The sequence below is a fragment of the Elaeis guineensis genome, chromosome 11, assembly GCF_000442705.2.
Source record: "Elaeis guineensis isolate ETL-2024a chromosome 11, EG11, whole genome shotgun sequence".
Lineage (NCBI taxonomy): Eukaryota > Viridiplantae > Streptophyta > Magnoliopsida > Arecales > Arecaceae > Elaeis > Elaeis guineensis.
Window position 1 is genome coordinate 18481394 of NC_026003.2, and position 9239 is coordinate 18490632.

A 9239-nucleotide genomic window follows, 5' to 3' on the forward strand; every position below is an offset into this window, starting at 1 on the left:
TTGTGAGTGATCAAGGGGGTCAATCATTGATGAACAAGATCCAGTGGCTTCCTCCTTTCTCATCTTTTATTATTATTAGTATTGTTTCAACGGAGGGGAGGTCTCTTGAAGCTGCGGACTTGCCATCAGCCCGTCCCGCGGTAGTCGGAGTTCGACCGAAGTCCGACCAATGAAATGGAAGGAGGAGGGACTAGGCCTTCTTCTTTCTTATCTTTAAGAAACCCTTAATTTATTTATTTATCTATTCAAAAATAAATGTAGCCTAAAATAAATAAATAAATAAAAATATAAATCTTTACAGAGTCTAGAAATGAATCCAAATCTCAATGACTCCAATCATAAGACCAAGTAAGATTGCTAGTCAAATCTACATCTAACATCGTAGCTTTAGAATTCACCATCAGCCCCATCCCCTCGGATGTTGAAGAAGAAACAGAGATCTGAAGGTCATTTTATTCTTCATTCTATTCATCAATAATATACCAAAATAAACATAACATATGACATATAAAAAAATTTTATATAATGTCAAGATCATGGACTGAACAAAATAGTGTAGAGATTGCTCTGATACCATTGAATGTAGAAAATTTAATCTTGAATATAGATATAATCATACCTCCAGCTATTGTTGTTTAAGCCCCAAATGAATCAATCTGTAACCATCTGTAACCTGCAATCATAAATAAACCAATCCTAGATGCTCTCCATTATCGTCGAGCAGTGTTTTGATTTTTCTAACCCTAATCCGAGTATACCCGATGGAAGAATCTCGTAAGCTCTCGGATGACTAGACGACCAAGTCCATAAAAGTCCTTTTATAATGTGCCTCACTCATCAAAAGCAGTATCTGAATGAGTCACAAAGACTGTAAGGTGGACTTTATCCATAATGATTGTGTATAACTCAACTTTATAGAACCATCTAATACATCCTTATCACTTTATCGAAGATTTATCTTTAAGCAGAGTCTAAATCAATTAAAATATATAAAATAAATTCTAATGCATGTTAGTGTAGACCACATCTAGATAGATTTAATTAGATAAATTATGACATTGTTAATTTATTAATTTAAGCTTTTGTTACTTTGGGATTGGCGCAAGATCGACAGCTTTGAGAGTGATTGGATAATATGCTATGGGTTCCATTAAAATGGAGTAGTCTCTCTCTCCACATATATATATATGTGTGTGTGTGTGTGTGTGTGTGTGTGTCTATATACATACATACATGTATATATATATATGTGTATATATGTATGTATATATAGAGGCAGATTTGGATAAGATCGATCGGATTTAGGTTCAAATCCGATAAGATCAAAATTGAATAACGAAGATTCTATATCGATGATTCAAACTATTGGATATGATATACTATAGAACTGCTTACACACAAAAAATTATATGATTTGAATATCTCTAGTTTGTCCATGAAGTGATCAAAAAATATATCTAATTCAATTTTATTTAGATTATCTAATTTTTAACTATTTAATGTATATGTGAGAAATCTAAAAATTATATAATTTTTTATGTAAAAAAAATTTTAAGATGATAGATCATATTTAATAATTTAAATTATTGATATAAAATTTTTATTATAAAATTTTTATTTTATCAGATTTGAATTTAAATTTGATTGATTTGATTCTAATACAACTATAACCTTTGTTTGATAAGATTTGAGAGCAAATTTCATCGTCTCTGGAGTCATTCAATCTGTATGAATTTTGATGTTTCCTGCTCTTCACTTTATTATCAAGAACAGCTGTTTAGAAAGAAATTAATACGATGGATTGTGCCCCATCCCCCAATCTAATCGTCGTAAATGATGACTCTTCCAATATCACGTCGGAGTTTAAGAATAAAATAAATTATTTCATTAGATGCAGGCCAGTCTTCCGACGTGACATTGAAGCTTTGACAAAAAAAAATAAAAGGAAAAACATTTCGAGAGCCACGTATCCGAGCTCTTTTTTAAAATAATAAAAAAAAAATTAATTATATAAATAATTCAAAATCTAACTTTTTTTATTAAAATAATATAAAAGAGAAAACATCATTTTGAATGGTGTTTTCTCCCTGCCACGTCACCCCTTTTTTCCACGATAGCATCGTCTCAAAAAAATAATAAAATAAAATACTATTTAAAATAATATTTTTAAAAATACCATTTTGAATGACATTTTTACAAATGCCGTTTTGAATGACGATTTTACAAACGCCGTTTTGAATGGCGTTTTTACAAACGCCATTTTGAATGACATTTTTAAAAACGCCATTCAAAATGGTGTTTTCTATTTTTCTCACCAAAAAAAAAAAATCGAAAAAATATGAAAAAAAATAATTTTTAAAATTTTAAATTAATAAATAAATTAAAATTTTAATTTTGATTGAAATTTAAAATATAAAAATTTAAATTTGTAATTCAAATAAAAAAATAATTTTAGATATTTTTTTTCAAATTTTTTTTAAAAAATGTCTAAAAAAATCTTAAGAAATTAAAAAATTAAAAATATCATAGAAAAAGAAAAAAAAGAGAAATAAATACGAAAGAAATAAAAATTTTAAATTTAATTGAAAAACATCATTTCAAATGCTTGTCAAAATAATTTTAAAAAAAATTTAAAAATTAAAAGTACCATTAAAAAATAAAAATTTTTAAAAAATAGAAAATAAATAAGAATTATAATTTAAAATTTAAAAAAAATAAAATTTTTAAGATTAATTGAAATAAAAATATTATTTCAAATTACTTTCTCAAATTAAAATTAATTTATTTAAAAAGTATTCAAAAAAAATAAAAAAAATAGCCTAAAAAAATTTCATAAAAACAGAAAGAAACGTAAAAAATAGAAAAATTATATAATTATAAATTTGAATTAAAAAAAATTAATTTGAATTAAATTTTGATAAAAAAATAAATGCATAAAAAAGTAAAAAAATGAGGAAAAATGTGGAAAAAAATTTGTAAATTGAACTTTAAAAAAAATAAAAATTTTAACTTTAATTCAAATAAAAAATATCATTTCAAATTACGTTGTCCATTTCAAATTATTTTTAAAAAAAATTATCTCAAGAAAAGAAAAAAATATTGTAAAAAAATAAAAAATACCCTAAAAAAAAGAAAAAAATAGAATTGAAAAAAATAGAAATTGTAATTCTAATTGAAAAATAAAATTTTTAATTTTTAATTTTAAAAAATAAAAATTATAATTATAATTAAAATAAAAAATATCATTTTAAATAATTAAATTAATTTAAATATAATTATTTAAAAAATATTTTAGGTAAAGGAAAAGAATACGTAATAAAATGCTAAAAAGATAAAAATGGAAGAAAACTGAAATTATAATTTCAAATGATAAAAATTTTAAAATAAATTTTTTCCGACGGTGGGCCCCGGCCCCGGCTCCCTATACAGAGCTATGTGTCGGAGTTCTTATGCTGATCAGAGTGAGATTGATGGTTATCTTGTATTATTACAAGTATGTGAATTAAAAATTTTTATTTTTAATATTTAATTATATTTTATATTGGATATATCATTTATTTAATTTTTAAAATTTACAGATTTGGGTATGGAAGCGTATGCCGACTCTCAGTCCATTACGACGACAGTTGCTCGAGATGCCATCAGAGCAGCAGGATTCTGATGTTCCATTCAGACTAGACAGACCATTGGGATACAGGTATCGAAATATTATTTTTTTTATTTCAAATTTACTATTTTAAATTTATTTAATATTAATACATTGTGAAATAGATGGAACGTTGCATTCAACGTTCATCACGTATCGACGAGAGTGGCACGGGTTTATAGGTGCCAGTTGGATACATTAGTTGATACATCTAGACGGGTAAATTTTGAATTTTTTACAAATATCATTTTACAGTATTCATAATCTATTAAAATTTTAGCTTACTAATTTTTTTTATTTTAACTATATCAATTTTTGTGGGAGCCATATACAGATGGGATATTGGCTATACTGCCGTAGATGTGTACAGTTGGACACGACATATGGACTGCTAGGGTGCCACTTATTTGTTTTGATGTGGTAGAGTGGCATCTTCCCGATCGTGTCCTGCGACAGTTTGATCAGACTCAGGACATCCCAGAGCAGTTTGATACCAGTCAGGAACTTCATCGTATTGATCGACGAGGGAGAGCTCGTATTGACTGGCGTATCAGACATGCAGAGTACATCGATATTTGGGATGCACGTTGAGATCACATTGTTCATGGTGATCCTATTTTGAGAGGCCGTTCATATACCGATGACTACATGGCTTGGTTTTTTAGCATTACGGTGCGAGTCATTGGACAGTCTCAGTATGCAGTTTCTGGATACGAGGGCGAGAGTTCTACTGTGCGTCTTTTGATAAGATTACGAAAATTACTTTATGTTATTTGTATTATATTTTTGTTTTATATTTTACACTATACTGACTGTTTTATTTTTATTTTGTAGACTGATTCTATGTCAGATCTCGTGTTGGACGCTCGTCGTGCTTTATCTACGACTGATGAGGACGAGCGGATTCGGATACTGCAGGAGATAGAGAGAATAAGTTTCGGAACATTGGTGGTGATTGGTGTTGATCCATATACCTGTGCGCCTTGGTATGGAGCAGCTCCGGCGCCAGATATGAGTTATACGCCGTCACCATATGTTTCACATATGCCATCACCACATATTCCGTAGATGTCATCATTTGATGCTGCACAGATGCCACCGCCTTTTGATCCACAGATGGCAACGCCTTCTTCTTCCTACATCCTCCAGATGATATCACCGGGTACCAGTTGGCCACATAAGTATGATACTTTCTTTTCAGGTCCATCCATGTATCCAGATGAGAGAGTTTAACGGGTCTCTCAGTCCGTAGATGATCCGACAGCATCAGTTATTTCTGAGCAGCATGATCAGCAGATCTCCTCCACTGATATAGGGGAGGAGCCATCACAGCAAGAGCAACCGGCGAGGACCTTCCTGAGAAGGTCCAAGCGACCATGGGCACCGCGACGTCCTTGTGGGACTTAGTCTTTGTTATATTTGTATTTAGTATTTTTTACATTTTTATTGTACTATTTTTTTATACGTGTGATATTTTTATTCTATTTAATAATATTAAATATTAATTTTATTTTATATTATTTAATTTCAAGTGATCGGATATTATGATTTGTGCATATGGATACACATACTCGAACGTGTCTCAGAACATTAAGAGAGAAAAAGTTATGCTGAAAGGACTATAAAAATTATAACGTAAATAATAATATATCGAATGTTGCTCTTTGAATTGATTTTGATGGTTACAAAGCATTTGAGGAGATTACTAATAATTTTGGCTTGAAAAAAGATTTATTATATTTCAGGGGTAAAATCGTAATTTTATCAGATCTGATTCGGAAGTCTCGAGAGCAAGAACAAAAGATGTGTAATCTATTGGAGGCAATTTCAACATTTTTGGAAGTGTATTTTGTAAGAAAAATAGGTTTATATTTTTGAGTCGACCCCATGAATCGATTCATGGCTAAAAAGGCTGAACGGTACGCAAAATTTTTGGCTGGCACACTCTATGAGTCGACCTCTTGACTTTCTTTCTGATAATTTTTATTTTTTAAATTTATTTTTTTTGATATATTTTTTAAAAATTTTAATTTTAAATGAGAAAAGTAAGTTGAAATGATTTTTTTTATTTCATTTAAAATTAGATTTTTTTTAAATTCAAAATTATTCCTTATATTTTTTTATCGACCTTCTGACGTTGGTGGCCAACGAAAAAGAGGGAGAGAGAGAGAAGAAGAGGGAGAGAGAGGAGGCAGCTCACCGCCGTGCCGCCGGAGAGACGCCGGAGAAAGGAGAAGAGGGAGAAGAGGGAGAAGGGAGAAGGGAGAAGAGGGAGAAGGAGAGAAGAAGGGGGGAAGGAGAAAATGCCATTCCCTTCAACGTTTTCTTTTTTTTTTCTTTTCTTTTTTTTAGTTTTTTTAAATTTTTTTCATAATTTATTTAATTATTTTTTTATGATTTTTTAATAAATAAATTTAATTAAAATTTATTTATTAAATTTTTTAATGAGGATAGTAATTTGAACGATAATTTTTAATTTAAATTAAAGTTAATTTTTTTTAATTCATAATTATAATTTCTATTTTATTACCATTTTTTCTCTTTTATTTACTTCTTTTATGATATTTTTTTTAATTTAAATTATAATTTTTATAATTTGAAATTATAATTTTAGTTTTCTTCCATTTTTATCTTTTTGACATTCTATTACGTATTTTTTTCTTTATTTAAAATATTTTTTAAATAATTATATTTAAATTAATTTAGTTATTTAAAATGTTATTTTTTATTTCAATTACAATTATAATTTTTATTTCTTAAAATTGAAAATTATAAATTTTGTTTTTCAATTAGAATTATAATTTTTATTATTTTCAATTCTATTTTATCCTTTTTTTTCTTTTTTAGGATATTTTTTATTTTTTTACAATATTTTTTTCCTTTCTTGAGATAATTTTTTAAAAAATATTTTGAAATAGACAACGTAATTTGAAATTATATTTTTTATTTGAATTAAAATTAAAATTCTTATTTTTTAAAAAATTTAATTTATAAATTTCTTTTTTTCACATTTTTTCCTCATTTTTTCACTTTTTTATGCATTTATTTTTTTATCAAATTTTACTTCAAATTAAAATTTTAATTTTTTTATTCAAATTTATAATTATATTATTTTTTTATTTTTTTCATTTCTTTATGTTTTTATGAAATTTTTTTAGGCTATTTTTTTTATTTATTTCAAATATTTTTTAAATAAATTAATTTTAATTTGAGAAAGTAATTTGAAATGATATTTTTATTTTAATTAATTTTAAAAAATTTATTTATTTTAAATTTCAAATTATAATTCTTATTTTTCTCGATTTTTTTAAAATTTTGATTTTTTTAATGGCACTTTTTATTTTTTAAAAAATTTTTTAGATATTTTTTTAAAAAAAATAATTCGATAAAAAAATCATCTAAAATTATTTTTTTATTTGAATTACAAATTCAAATTTTTATATTTTAAATTTCAATCAAAATTAAAATTTTAATTTATTTATTAATTTAAAATTTTAAAAATTATTTTTTTCCATTCTTTCTCGATTTTTTTCTTTTTTTTGGTGGAAAAAATAAAAATACCATTTTAAATGACGTTTTTTTTTTTTTTTTTTTCGGACGATGCCATCGTGGAAAAAAAGGGGTGACGTGGAAGGGGGAAAAAACGTCATTCAAAATGACGTTTTCTCTTTTTGCATTATTTTGATAAAAAAATTAAATTTTAAATTATTTTTATAAATAATTTTTTTTTATATATTATTTAAGAAAAGAGCTCCCCGTATCCCTTCCCACATTCTCATTTGATTAATTATCAGGATCCACATGCTATTTTTCCATTCCTCTCTCCCACCTTGTTAGGTTAAAAATATTAAAATAGATTCCTCTCTGCAACATGGCATCGGAAGAGTGCTATTTTAAAATGATTATTTTAAATGATGAGAATAAGGAACAGGATATATGGGTTACGACGTTCAGTGAAATGTTTTTTTCTTCAAGCTCCCACGTGCCGAGAGAGTGATTAATATTTAATGAAATATTTTTAAAAAAATTAATATAGTATTGGAAGAGTAATTGTTTGAAATGATTAGATTGATGGATGGGTGCAGGCGTGAGTGGCACATCCCACCTTATTATTTTTTTTTTTTTTGGCAAATGACTGCCGTTAACACTAAAAGGGAAAGCTGCAACCGCCGAGATTCACGTGAACGAGATGGCCTCCAAATCTGATTGGATAGAAGTACTTTATCTCTCTATATAATAGATATACAGGATATTATTTTTTTCTCAATTATTTTTAAAAATATAATATAATGACATAATAAATTATAATAAAAATTTTATTATATATTTTTATATATATTAAAATTTATGTAAATATCTTTTTAAAATTGATGTTTGCAGATATATTTTGATAAAATATTTATTTTGTATATACATCTTTTTATTTTCTTTATATATATATATATATATATATATATATATATATATGTATGTATGTATGTATGTATGTATGTATGTATGTATGTATATATATATATGTATCTATATATGTATATGTATATGTATATATATGTATATATATGTATATGTATATGTATATGTATATGTATATGTATATGTATATATATATATATATATATATATATATATATATATATATGTATGTATATGTATATATATGTATATGTGTGTATGTATGTATGTATATATATATATATATATATATATATATATATATATATATATATATATATATATATATATATATATATATATATATATATATATATATTAGTGCCATCAAATGCTAATAAATAATTAGAAGTTTAAAATTGAAATAATTGAAATGCCTCTAATGGATGGATATGCAAAAGGAAATATTTATAAAAATACACGTACAAAGAGTGAAGGAAAACTAGATGGTACTATGCATACAATTTTAAAAATTTTACAGCAGAACATGATAGATTAAATAATTTAATCTATTTTACATGCACAAGGTCTAATCAAAATTACCTTATCATGATCTATGATATGATTAAATATGTGATTAAGATCCAAAAATAATAAAATCTGCATCGATCATATCGATGCTCTAGATTAGATCTAGTCATTAGATCTGATCCAATCTGATCTAACGAGTTCAGAACTCATTATCAGAGCGTGGGTTGCTGAACTCCATAATTGAATAACATAGATTAGAGCTCCTTCAAGTTGCTTGCAACCGCATAAGGTGTATGGCCTCTATGGATCGTCCACACGAAGATCGGTTGCTGATCAATCTTCTCGGGAGTGCTACCTCGTGAAGATCTTTGATGGCTAATTTAACTTCTTCTTCAAACCTTTTAGACACTCTAGAGAAGGAGAAGAACCAAGAAAGGAGACGAGGTAAGAAAAAAATATTTTTTCTTTTCTTGAAATCACACATATGGGGCGCCCAATTATTAGACCCCTTTTATATACGTGGGTTAGAGATTAGGGTTAACAGGAGGCGCCACCACCCTTCACGCCACAAATGATATGACGTCTAAAAAATCAACATCAATTTTGTGATAGTGTGAGAAAAAAATCAGATCTTTTTCATACCAACCAATCCTCTCAACATGAATAAGGA